This window comes from Lithobates pipiens, unplaced genomic scaffold (genome assembly GCF_037356315.1).
Source record: "Lithobates pipiens isolate NorthernLeopardFrog02 unplaced genomic scaffold, aLitPip1_a1.2 Scaffold_13, whole genome shotgun sequence".
NCBI lineage: Eukaryota > Metazoa > Chordata > Amphibia > Anura > Ranidae > Lithobates > Lithobates pipiens.
This window is the reverse complement of record NW_027507718.1, coordinates 137,448,300-137,462,059: the sequence shown is the minus strand read 5'-3', so window position 1 is coordinate 137,462,059 and position 13,760 is coordinate 137,448,300. Positions and strand designations below refer to the sequence as shown.

General features: G+C 42.9%; 1 pseudogene; it reads left to right on the top strand.

Annotated features, from left to right (window-relative positions):
* Positions 1 to 10,552: 10,552 nt before the first annotated feature.
* Positions 10,553 to 10,992, top strand: LOC143976040 (small nuclear ribonucleoprotein Sm D3 pseudogene; annotated as a pseudogene).
* Positions 10,993 to 13,760: the final 2,768 nt, after the last annotated feature.

Below are 13,760 nucleotides of genomic sequence, written 5' to 3'. Positions count from 1 at the left end.
GCGAGTCCGTTCATTTCAAAAGTACGGCGGATAGTCCGGCGGACCTAGTTCACCGCAAAAGTACCGTGTTGGCAGGTAGCTCGTTCGGAAAGTCCGGCAGTTTGTCCGCCAGACTAAGTCCGCCGGATAGTCTGATACGTGTGTACGCGGCATAAGTAAAATTAACACATTCTGTATTACATTTTTTTGTAAAATAGAGACTTTATTCATATTTATATTTGAAGTGTATATATGGAAAAGGGGGGAAAGGCATGAGCACAAAAACTCCCAAAGTTTAAACGTGCTGTGCCAGTATATGAAAGGACTGTCTCAATACCAGTATGGTATCGAGACAGTCCTTTCATATACTGGCACGGCACGTCTAAACTTTGGGAGTTTTTGTGCTCATGCCTTTCCCCCCTTTTCCATATTGTGTAAAACAAGGATGAGGATACCAACCCCTAACATTCGATATAGATTCTATCAGTACTAAGCACCTTAACATAATTTACCCTAAAGTGTATATATGATTCAAATGTAAAATCATATATTCATTTCCACATTGTATTAAATTATTTCTAGGCTACACCTATTAATCTGGATGATCTTGAAGTCTGTAAAATTAAACTTGTAAACTAACCTTGTGAAGATTCCCACATTACTTCCTTGAATTCTGTGACACATATTCACTGTGCCCTGTAAGTATGCAGTATCATGTCCCACATTACACAGAGGTGCTGAGAGGAGTTTTATGGGGCAGAGTCAGTACAGGAGTCACTACTTGTAAGCAGAAAGGTACCATGGGACAGGTAGTCCTAAGAAATTCAAAGTAGACCAAAGGAATGAGCAGAGGAGATGTTTGCAAAGTATGTAGGGAATCCATAAAGTTGTGTAGCGATGGCCAGCAGATAGACAGCACTCGCAACCTGAAAATAGATTTTTCAAATAAGCTTATATTAGATTGTCAAAAATAAATATTTGTATTTTTGTTATGTTTGTATTGCTATTATAATGCTGATGCAATAACAAAGTGTATACTGTGACTACAGATGTTAAAAATTAAACTGTGCCGATAAGTTCACTTACACCTGGTTTCCTACAACCACCAAACTGAAGTGCTGATGGCTGGAGCCAAGCTGACTATCTATTGCCTCATTCTTGTTGGATGCATAACTTTAACCACTTACTTACTGGGCACTTAAACCCCCCGCTGATGCACTTTGAATGACAATTGCGCGGTCATACAACACTGTACCCAAATTACATTTTTATCATTTTTTTTCCTACAAATAAAGCTTTCTTTTGGTGGTATTTAATCACAGCTGGGGTTTTTATTTTTTGCTAAACAAACAAAAAAAATTTAAAATTTTGAAAAAAAATAATCATGTTTAATAGTTAGTTATAAAATTTTGCAAACGGGTAATTTTTCAGCTTCATTGATATGCGCTGATGAGGCAACACTGGTGGGCACTAATAGGCACAATTAAGGCGGTACTGATAGGCACAGATAAGGTGGCACTGATGGGGACAGATAAGTAGGTACTGATGGCCACTGATAAAATGGCACCGATGGGTGGCACGGATGGGCATTGATAGGTACCACTGATAGATGGCACTGATGGGCACTGGTAGGTGAAACTGATAGGTGGCACTGGTGTGCAGCACTGTTCAGGCATTGATTGTGGGCACTAATAGGTGGCACTGTGAGCACTGACAGGTGGCACTGTGGGCACTGGTAGATGGCACTTGTAGGGGGCACAGGTGGGCACTGAGGAGCTGGGGCACATCACAGTGATTGGGACTGATGTCCCTCTCACTGATGCCGGTGATTGGCTTTTTTTTTTTTTCTCCTCGCGCTGTCAGCTTACCGGCTGTGTTGACATCACATGATCAGTTGTCATTGGCTGACAGCTGATCGCTTTGTAAGGGGTCGGGATCGACCCCTTACTCCGATCTGTGATCCAGCGAGTCTCATAGACTCGATGATCACAGAGCAAGTCACGCATGCCCTTCATGGGGCGCGCAGGCCGTTCAATGCACGGGACATCGTCAATAGGTCCGTGCTGTAGCCGTCATTCGGCTATAGCGCAGATCTCTAGTGGTTAAAGGAAAAATTCAGCCAAAGCTCGTTTGGCTGTACTTCTCCTATGGATCACAGGAGTGCAATTCGTTTTGCACTCTGCAATTCATGCTTCTCTTTTAATGGTCATTTTTTAAAATGTTTTACATGCATTTTTCTTTTATTGTGAAATTTAATTCCAGGTTATAGCCTTTATTATGCATCTTGAAGGTACAATGACAAAGATGGTCTGATGTACCCCCACCTTATTGGTTACAGACTGTTCTATACAGTTGTGTTGTTTAATATTTCACAACCTACAATCTCACTCCCTGCATTTTCATGTGTTGCTTTTTATTCCCACTTCCCAGACATCCAGTCTTTTTCTTATTGTACTGTACCCCCCACCTCTCCCCTAAAGACCACACTCTGTGTTATGCAAACACCTTTGTCATGTATGCAAATACCCTGGTCCGAGTACATAGTAATGATGTACTTCCCCACTAGCATCTGCCTATCGGTACTCACATACACCCAGGAATTAAGTTGGGTACACACTACAGTTGTATTTTTGTGCAACTCCGATAGTTGCATGAAATAAAAATGAAAGCTCCGGTTGGAGACACTGCACTAGCCATGCAAGCTTAGTCCAGCGATCTCCCCCTGTTGAGCTGTTGTGTTCTGACAGGCCTCTGAGCCAGCTGAATGGCTGGCTTCTGTTGGACAGACCGCCATACACATGGGCAGAATGTCGGCTAGTATTGTTCGTACCAGAAAATGTCTCCCAACATTCTGCCTGTGTGTACAGTGCTTTAGGCTGTATTCTCTGAGTGTGAGTGTTGCAAACATTCCTACATAAAAACGTACTGTCAGGGGTAGAGAGATGTCTTAAGCAGATATGGCAGAGAGGGTAACTGGGATACATAGCCAAGATTCAGGATAGGCATCAGACATCAGCCAAGAGAGTAATCCAGTAAATGTAGCCAAATGTCAGTCCAGAGACAGATAATACAGGAGCACATTTGATCAGCTGGAAAATGCTATCACAAGGACTGAGGCACAGGTTCATGATGATTAAATAGGGCACCTCCTGAATCATACACCAATCTCAGAGCTGGAGGCGTGTAGCCAGACTCATTACACCTGTGCTGAATGCGGATTATGACAGGGCTTCAACTAGCAACACATGCTGCTTAACATTACTGGTTTCTTAGGATAAGATTGCTGGTGTTTTCAAGTCAAACATTGGGCGTGAACCAAGGAAGCAGAAATCTAGGAACATTCCTCAGGGCCATAAGCCTTCCAGTGGATCAAGAATTGGAGAGAGTTCTTGGCCTGTCGAGTCAGGATTCTTTTGCACCACATATTCTTCCTGACCATCCATAAGTACGGAGGTTGAGATGTTGCGTACGTCAAAATATGAGTGATTTCAGTAAGGAAACAACACATATATGAGGCATCTTTAGAGAAGGTTGCAATATGGGTAAAAAAGAAACAAGATTTATCTTTCGAGAGATACTGTATGGCATGGTGAACCTAGAAGTTTTTGAGATGGCTCTTTAATTGAAATGTTCCTAGTGGACAGTCAAAGTCACCCACCTTGAATTTAGGAGGTGGGCATCAGCAGTGACTTTTTGCATGGCAGCTGCAGATGAAAGTTTATCCAGGAGAGAGAAAAGCTTTGCACTAGGGCAGTGGCTCCAGGAACCCACAGACACAAAAGAAACAAAAAATACTAGAAGAGGAGTATGGGTGACTATTATGAGCATACCCAATCTGCCTGATTATCAGAGGTTAAACACCAAAGGTAGAGTTATAAACACTTGTTGGTCTCCTCCATCTGGCTGTTAGACTGAGGGAAAACTGAGGGATACCATGTAACCTAAAGACATGTACAAATAAGGTAGCTAATTGACAGGTTGTGGGCAACTTGGGTAAGGCAATGCAGTGGGCCATTTTATTATACTGGTTAACAATGACCCAATAACAGAGCGTCCCTGAGAGTGAGGGAGCTCTACAATGAAATCCATGGACAGGTGAGTTCCAAGTTCATCCAGAATGCCGAGAAGCATTAATAAACCTGCATTTTTAGCTTTAGGATTCTTGGATCTAACAAAAATTCCACAGGACTGGATGTGAGAAATTACATCTCTTTTCAAGAAGGGCCAACATAGATCAGGAGAAATGATGAAGAATGAATGTCCAGCAGTTTTGTAGTGATGAGATTCAAGAAGATCTTTTTGAATTTTGTCAGCCAGTAAAGCGTCTTTTTGTCAATTGGAGGCCTGCCTGAACTTTTTCTGGATCCATGCAAATGCCAGTGTCAGGCTCAGAAATGAGATATCCAAGGAAGGGAACCTGAGACTGGTTAAAGAGGCATATGTAGAGTTTAGTATAAAGGAAATGCTCATGCAGTTTGAAAAGGACTAAGCAAACAAATATAATGCGTTCTGAGTAGGAGGACATGAGATGAGATTGTCACCCAAGTATATCACTATGAACATACCTAGGTATAGGTGGAAGATATAATTGATACCTTTTTTGACTGCAGAGCAGTTTTAGTCCACATGGCTTTACTATGTATTTATAGTGCCTCTTGCTGAAGTTAAAAGCCATCTTCCTTAGAACAGATACGTTTAAAGAGGAAGTAAACCCAGTATGTTTTTTTCTTTTTTTAAATATATATATATATATATACACACTTTAAAGTATTGCAAAGCGATACACATCAAAATTGGCAAAAAATGAGCTTTGAAAATACCTTATTTCTTTTATATTATTTTGTGACTTCCGGGTATTGGCCGCGCCATTTTAACTCCTGTATGTTGAATCGTTTGTGGACGTCATTTCCGCCCTTACTATTTTTTTCCTTGTCCAAATCTCGCGCATGCGCCATAGCGGCAAAACCGAGCCTCTAGCTCGATTGCCGTTACTACGGCAACAGAGCTAATCCACTGATGCATCTCGAGACTGACCTCTGTGCCATTCTCAGAGGAAGCTAATGATATGGCATGCAGGGGAGAGACATAGTGTGCCGTAAATCAATATACCTAATGCGCAAATGCGGCTGGCGTCACTAAAAACTGCAGGACGATTTTTATGGCAACTAAAACAGTGAGTGCACTTTCATAGGCAGCGATCAGCTGCCTGTGCTATCTATAGTTCAAAGAGCTTAAGTTGTAATGGACACACCTCTGAGGTCAAGTTTTCTGTTACTATCTTAAGACTTAGGACTTAAGAGTGGATTACAACAGTCAAGTCCATGCTAGGGCTAAAACATCTAGCAAATGCTACAGACCTATAAGGGTGTTGCTTGAGGATCCCTTATGGGCATAGAATAGTGGATGGGTGGTCTGAACTGCTGATTAGACAAGTAGGTCCAGGCAGGAAAAAAAAGGGGGGGGGGGAGTTACAGTAAAAACTGGTAGGGGCAAGAGAATGGCAAAAGCCAAGCCAGAGTAGGGTTAGGGGATCAAGGAAGGATGCCAAAGGGCAGAAGGGTAGGCAGGCGGAGAAAACACAGAGGGAAGGGTAATGGGAAAGGAATGTATACGTAATGGCCTTGCGCTGTGTGTAATATGCAAATAGTGCCAAAAGGGCCACTAAAAAATATATAAAATTTACCATGTGATAATAAGCAAACCTGCCTAAAACCAAATAATACAGATAAAATCTGTGTGACAAAATGTGACATGAAACAAATGGGTGAACAAATGAAACAGTAAGATAAAGTCCAATGTGCACAACTAAGTATGCAGTGAAAGAAAAGAAACAGCAATGATTTTATTTTATATATTTTTTAGTTGTCCCTTTGGCACTATTTGCGTATTACACACAGCGCAACGCCATTACGTATACATTTATATTTTTTCTGCCTAGGACCAGTCAATTAGGTGCCTGCTGCAGTGTATCCCAGCCTGTGATCTTCATTTTGACAGTGCAGGAGTTTTTTACTTTTATATAATGGGGAAAGGAAACAACTCAACTCAAGAAAACTCAACCCCATAGAGTTCACAGATGGTAAGGCATACACAAGTCACAGTTCCCATTGTAGCGCTACATCCGTAGGGGGATTCTGAAATCTTGGATGGCCTACCACCCTGCCCACCCTGGCATTCACCTCTCAGACATTCAGAGACATAGAACAGTCCATGCGCTTTGTTTTTTTTTGTTTGTTTTATAGAGGGGATTGAACTTGGATGGGGTAAGAGGAATATGGGATGCCCAGTACAATTGTCAGAACTTGCTTGAGACCAACTATATACAGTCCAGTATATACACTCCCTTTCTTCTCCTGCACATCACTTCCTCACGAATATTCACATATTTCTCCTCCTGTACATTGCTTCCTTGCTAATCTTCAGGCACAGCTAGCACAAAGTGGTTAGGCCTAACACTGACTCAGCCAGGCCTCAGCAGTAATAATGGACTCTGGAGACCAACTCTGTGGGTTACCGTCCTTTCTGGTTATTTCAGTCAGGGCTTGACCAGAGATGAGAAGTTACGAATAAACTTCCGATTAGAGTTGGCAAAGCCAAGAAAACTGCAGAGGACGTAAACCCATGGGTTGGGGCCACTGTAGGACTGATGAAAGTTTCTCTGTGCCCCTCGAAAAACCAGCAGTGGAAATGACACAACCCAGGAATTTAACCTGTTCACAATGGAATTCGCACTTCTCCAATTTACAATGGAGATTGTTCTCAGTATCTAAAGCACACGACATACATCTGTGTGGTGGCTCTCCAGGGACTTGGAAAATATGAGGATATCGTGGCGATAAACCACCACACATAACTGCAACAAATTTTGGTTAATCAATTCTTAATCATGAAACAACTGAGATCTCTATAATAAATACATGGTCCCATTCACCACACTTCTCTTCACAAAGAAGAAACCAGCACCAGCAAGAGACGAGGATTTGCGGATGAAACCTCGAAAAAGTGCGTCTGCAACATACTCCTCCATGGCCCTATCCTCCAAGACTGACAGGGTAAACCCTACCACGAGGGGGTATGGCACCAGGTTGAAGGTTAATTGCACAATCATACAACTGGTGTGGAGGCATTCCTAAAATTGTGGTACTCCTCTGGCAAGGAGGAGAGTGAAGAGGTGCACAGAACTTTGGCTACCTTCTGGAAGCAAGTCTTACTGCATTGTGGTGACCAGGAGAGAACCTCAGCATGGAGCCAATCAAAAGAGGGGTTGTGCCTCTGTAACCAAGGATAACCAATGTGACAGACCTAGCTGGGACCGAGGCTCTTGGAGGGGACAGAATGCGAGCCTCTTGCCTTGTGATTATGGGCCCTCGCATTTGGGGGAATGGTGCTCTTTGTGAGCTGTATGCCTAGGGACCCCTGAGGTGGTGTTACTTGGATTCAGGCCCGTGCCCCCCCCCCCCCCCAAGACACACAGACTCTGGATATGTAAATGCCATGTTGGCAATAGACTAAATCACACTATTGGGACACAAACTCTTAGATGCTAATATCATCACCTCCAGCCATCCTGACTGTCTTGTATAATGTTGTGTAAATGAGTCTAGTCTGAGTATTGAGTATTCACACATTGTTGTTTGTGCTAATTAACCATGTGTTTATGTTTATGGTAATGTTTATTGAATAGTCAATCAGTGAGCTAGGATACAAAGTCTTACCCTGAAAAGTCTTATCTCACAGACAACTAGTCTGGGTCAATGATTAGATCATTAGCTCATGCTAATTGGGTTAGGTTTTAGTCTTCTACTGGATTATAAATACTTGTCTTTTTAGTTCCAATAAAGAATTCCATGTTGAGCAGCTAAGCAAGTGTCGACTTGTTTTGGGCTTTCTAAGCGGTTGGAATATCTTATTGTAGTCAGATTGGAGGAAGCGGGATATACTGACGGAAGCACTCAATCGGAGTGTGGGATCGGTTCCGTCACAACCAATAACTAGCAGAAACTTAGGTGAGGAAACAATTTGGAATTGGATTATCTCATGGTGAAGAGCCCCTACGGCCATGGACAATGGAACAGTCTCATGAGTCACATGGGCAGGCTGTAGAGGTCTCCTGTCAAGAGCCTCAATAGCAAGTGGAGTGTCATGCAGCTTCAGCGGAATCGAGTGCTTCGATACAAAAGCAGCATCAATGAAGAGGCCTGCAGCCCCAGATTCGAATAAAGCCTGTATATCGACGGACGACTCAGCCCAAGAAAGGGTAACCAAAACCATTGGCTTATCCTTCTGGATAATTGGGGACGAAACAACGCCACCTAAGGTCTGTCTGTGACAGGACCTCAAGCTTCAGGCGTTCCCTGGATGGGTAGGACAAGACTTCAAAAAGTGACCTGCCTGGCCACAATAAAGGCACAATCTCTCCCTCCTCCTAAGGGTTCTCTTATCCACAGAGAGACGTGTGAAGCCCAAGTGCATGGGTTCATAGACACAGACCAACTCGGTACCAGGAGGCATGAGAGGTGAGGGAGGCAAGGGTGGGACTGCAAAGTTCAGAGACAAATGTACAGTAGGCTTCAACAAGCGCTACTTAAAAGGAAGTCTTTCTCTGAGTCTGGAAAACGTGATTGACTTCTCCAGCTCAGTGGGTATATCTCAGGCTGCTATCTCATCATTGATGGTACCCGAGAGACCATAAGAAAAAGCAGCCAGAAGGGTCTCATTGTTCCAAGCAACCTCTGCTGCCAGAGTACAGAATTCAATGGCATAATCGGCAACCGTTCTCCTACTCTGATGGACATGAGGCACTTGGCAGCAGATGCGGTGTGTGCGGAAACATCAAATACCCTTTTAAAAGAAGCCACAAACTCTGGGTAACTCAAGACAACAGGTTTTTGCATCTCCCATAGAGGGTTTGCCCAGGCCAAGGCACTCTCAGAAAGCAAAGATATCACAAAAGCTACTTTGCTTCTGTCCGTGGGAAAACGTCTGGGGCAACATCTCAAAGTATATCTCGACCTGGTTGAGAAACACTCTGCATTGGACTGAATCACCCCCAAATCACTGGGGAAGCGGAGTGGAACTAGAAATACCTCTTATAGAGGTAATATCCGAAGTGCGTGCCTGCACAGAGACTGGAGCAGCAGCAGAGACGACCCGTAACACAGGTTGTACCAGAGCAGCCACAGTGGTAGATTTGAGGTGAGCTGTGCGACTCAGGAGCATTTGTAATGCCATGGCAAACTGATCTATGTGGTGATCCTGCTCATTCAATCTGGAAAAAATATTACCAACAAGTGGATTGACTGCATCTTCTGAATTCATGGCCTTTGCCTACTGTCAGAAACCATAAATCAGACTGACACAGAAGTACAGTTCAATCACACTTATTTAATAATAATCACAAAAAGGTAAACAGAGTGGACATAGTCAAAACATAGGCAGAGTTCAGGAACTTCAGGTTCAGAGTTCTGGAAAGCATAGTCAGACAAGCCAAGACGTCAGGGAGCCAGAGATGAGCATAGTAGAACAGCAAGCAGGATCTGGAGTCAGAAGGAATTTCAGCCAAGCAAGTCTTTAACAGGAACACAGGTAAGAGTCTCTAGAGATGTGACCAAGGCGAAGGCAGAGATCATCTGGGCTGGACGGCTTAAGTAGGCAGGACTGACAAGCAGGATATCATCAACAGGTGAGTCACTGTGGAGAGAAAGGATCTGGCAATTAGCCGACAGCTGAATGGCCAGCTTTGAGAAGAAGGGCTGAGCTCAGCCCTGACAGCGCCCATGTTTGTCCCTCTTCCTTCTGGGGCCATGGACTCTGGCTCTGTAACTGGCTGTATGCACGTGGGAGCCATGGGTCACAGCACTCACTTGTGAAAAAATGGCACGGGCCATTTCTTCACAGTGCATGCGCCGATTACATCATCGGCACAGTATACAGTAAATATCTCCTAAACTGCACACGTTTAGGAGATATTTACAGAACCTATAGATAAGCCTTATTCCTAGGCTTACCTATAGGTACAATTTGCAAAGGGAGGTTTACAACCTCTTTAAGTTCTCTGTAATCGATGCAGGGGTGTAGACTGACATTTTTTTCTGCACAAAGAAAAGCCCTGCTCTGGTTGAAGAGATAAATGAAACCAAATCAGATTTTCTTTAATGTAATGGCTTAAGTTTCTGGTCCAGACAGAGTGTACACTGAACCTTTAGGTGGCGTAATAAACAAGCAATAAATCAGTTGGGGCAACCATAAGACCTGTGCAGGGGCAAAAAGTGGAAACTTTTTCATTGAACACATTGGGATAGCCCGAATAGCAAGCTGGTAGGACAGTGACACTGAAAGGTGCTACAATAGTAGGTGGATGCAGGCAGGAATTGAAGCAAGCATCACACCAGGAGAAGACCTTGTCATGTTTCCAATTAATGTGTGGGTTTTGTTGTTAAAGTCACAAGCAAGTAGCCCAAGATGAAGAGGTGGGAAGGAGATAAAATACACACATATATATATAAATGTTAAATGGGCTGTAGTGCAAATATGCAAAATGCAAAAAGCACAAAAAATGCATAGGTGTGGCGGGATGCCATTAGATCGTAGAACAGAAGCCACGCGAGGAAATTTTAAGCCTCTATAGCCAAGATGGCTATCGGTGTTCCCATCAAGGTTCTCCATGAAGCAGAAGGGCATATTGTGACCTGTGAAACAAATACAGGCGAGGTGTACAGGGGGAAGCTCATTGAGGCGGAGGATAAAATGAACTGCCAGATGTCAAACATCACTGTAACCTACAGGGACGGCAGAGTTGCACAGCTTGAACAGGTCTACATTAGAGGAAGTAAAATCCGTTTCCTGATACTTCCAGACATGTTAAAAAATGCCCCCATGTTAAAGAGCATGAAGAATAAAAATCAGGGTTCAGGTGCTGGAAGGGGGAAAGCTGCAATCCTCAAAGCTCAAGTGGCTGCAAGAGGAAGGGGACGTGGAATGGGACGAGGAAATATTTTTCAAAAACGGCGATAACTGTTTTGTTTTTGTATAAAAAAAATGTATTTTTTTTTTTTTTGTTCCAGGTTATGTAACTGCTCAAATGTCCGCTTTTTGTTTTTTATTTATTTAATAAACCTGTTTCTAATTGTGAAAAAAAATGCATAGGTGTGAATCCAGCCTTATGGTCTGCACATTTTATGCCGCATACACACAACCGGACTTTCCGGCAGACTAGGTCCGACGGTCTTTCGACTTTCAGCGGAGTTCCAACGGACTTTCCGAATGAACGGACTTGGCCACACACAATCCACACCAAAGTCCAAAGGATTCGAATGTGATGACGTACGACTGGACTAGAATAAGGAAGTTCATAGCCAGTAACCAATAGCTGCCCTAGCGTCAGTTTTCGTCCATCGGACTAGCATACAGACGAGCGGATTTCTCCATAGGAACTTGGTCCAGCGGAAAAATTTGAAACATGTTCTATTTCTAAAGTCCGTCAGATTTTTGGACAGCAAAGGTACGATGGAGCCCACACACGATCGAATTGTCCGACGGATTCGTTCAGTCGGACCTTTGCTGTCAAAAGGTCCAGTTGTGTGTACGCGGCATTAGAAATTCTGGCCACTTCTACTCTATCCCTGAACGTGAAGGGGTTTAATTCCCCTGGTCATTGGTAAATGTTTTTCGTTACTACCATTCCCTAAGGGCAGACAATATCTGTCTGCAGGAAACCCATTTTCAACCTCTGTACCCAAATGCTTTAGTATTTTACATTTCCATAAATGTTTCTTTTAATTGCCATGCAAGGGACAATATTTGGCAGATAACACACAATAACCAACATGCCCAACACCAGTAGATACCTGTTTTCCTTGTCTCTTGATAGTAAAAGCCTTTGTACTGGCCTTATTCTCCTTATATTTTACTTAAATGGGACCCTCTCTATGCTTCTCTGAAAGCCAACCTAATATACTCTGGATTCTAAATGGCCTCATTCCCAATTAGGCATGCATGAGGGAGGAATGTACACTTTCTTTGCTTCTATTCGCACTTGCTATCGAACCCTAGACATTATGGCTAGGGAAAATCAGAACGTTACAGGTATGACTATTGCAAGCACTAAACATAAACTTAGCTTTTTTGCATTATGTTATTACCATTTCTACTTTTATAAGTACTTAACATAAACGTAATTTTTTTGCCGATGACGCTATTCTATACTACCCTCCCTAACCTCTTGGATGTACTGTCCCAGAATTTTACATAAACAACCACAAATCTAAGGTGCTTAATGTCATTCTCACCGCAGACACTCCTTAATCTTTAATAGACCCACAATATTCAGTGGGCCACAAACACACTTCCTTATTTAGGAATCCACCTGACATGACCTTATGAAAACCTATATGTGGTCAATTACCTCTGTTTCCTGCAGAAACTGAAAAATATGCTCATCATTACACAGGATAAATACCTAACATCTTGGCTAGGCAGAATAGCTGCTATCAAATAGCTACTTTTTTATTACTTTAGGGCAGCTCTGCCAGTAGTTTTACCAACACATACTGTATTTACAGAACTTTATATTGAGTAATGGTAGCAGCACAACATGCTCTTCAGACTACACTGATGGTTAGGGCTTCCCAAGTTTAAAGCAGCATTAAAGCAGTTGTATATCCTTTTTTTATTTTTACCTACAGTTACTTGTAGGTAAAATGAATATATCCTAAACCTGTAAGGAGATATTCACTTTGTATGCAGCCGCTGACATCAGCAGCGCATGCACTGTGAAGGCCCGGCAGACGCTGCTGGACCTTGCTGGAAAGAATATTCCCGCGCACATGCGCAGGAGTGACGTTATCGTGGCTCCAACCACTCACAGCGCCGGATCCACGAACCCTCACCATGGCCTGGGGTGCGATACAGGGACCTCATTCTAAGGTGAGTATTTCGTAATGAGTTAGTATGCGGTACATACTAGCTCATTATGCCTTTGCCTTACAGGGTTTTTTTTAGTTTTTTTGTGTGTGTTTTTATTTTTTCCCATGTGCAGGTATATTTTAATCATACTTACCATTGGTCTGATGCTGCATCTGCCCCCTGCTGGCTCTAAGGTTGAGAACTGTGCAAACACCGCTAATTGCTCAGTTCTCAGTGCTCCCTGAGCCGAGAGATGGTGACTTCTCTGCACTGCTGAAAATGGCCCCCCCCGGAGTGCAGAAAAATCTGCAATCCTCTGATCCACAGAAGTACAGCCAAACGAGCTTTGTATATTGTGGGTATCTCACATTGTGTTGCGGCAAGAATTTATATTTAGTTTATTGTTAGTATTCATATTATTATTTTTAAAGCTTGCTTCACTGGCATAGGCTTTTTTTTTTTTTGAAGAATTGAGTAATTTTTTGGACAGCGCTGTTTTCCAAAGATTTTTTTAATTGGTTCCATAGTCTCCTGCAGGCAGCTTGTAGTGGATTAAACTGATGGGTCCCTCCCACAGCTCTGCTCTCTGCACAGGCTACATAGAGCAGAGTGATGGATTCACTGCTACTTTTACAATGTAATATCTGGGCTTGAACTGGCATTTTGAGCACACAAAGTGGAATCATATCCTCCATGGCTACTTTGGAGTATGTTCAAGTTTTTGTGCCTGGAGTTCGTTTTAAAAACAGTTTTTGGAATTCAGTTCCAAGTAATGTTCAGATTGGCATAAAAATACCTTCTAGCTTATCAGGAGGAAAAGGTTTGCTGCTATAGATAAAGGGACACGTTCAGGCATATGCTTTGTTTTGCTTAGTATG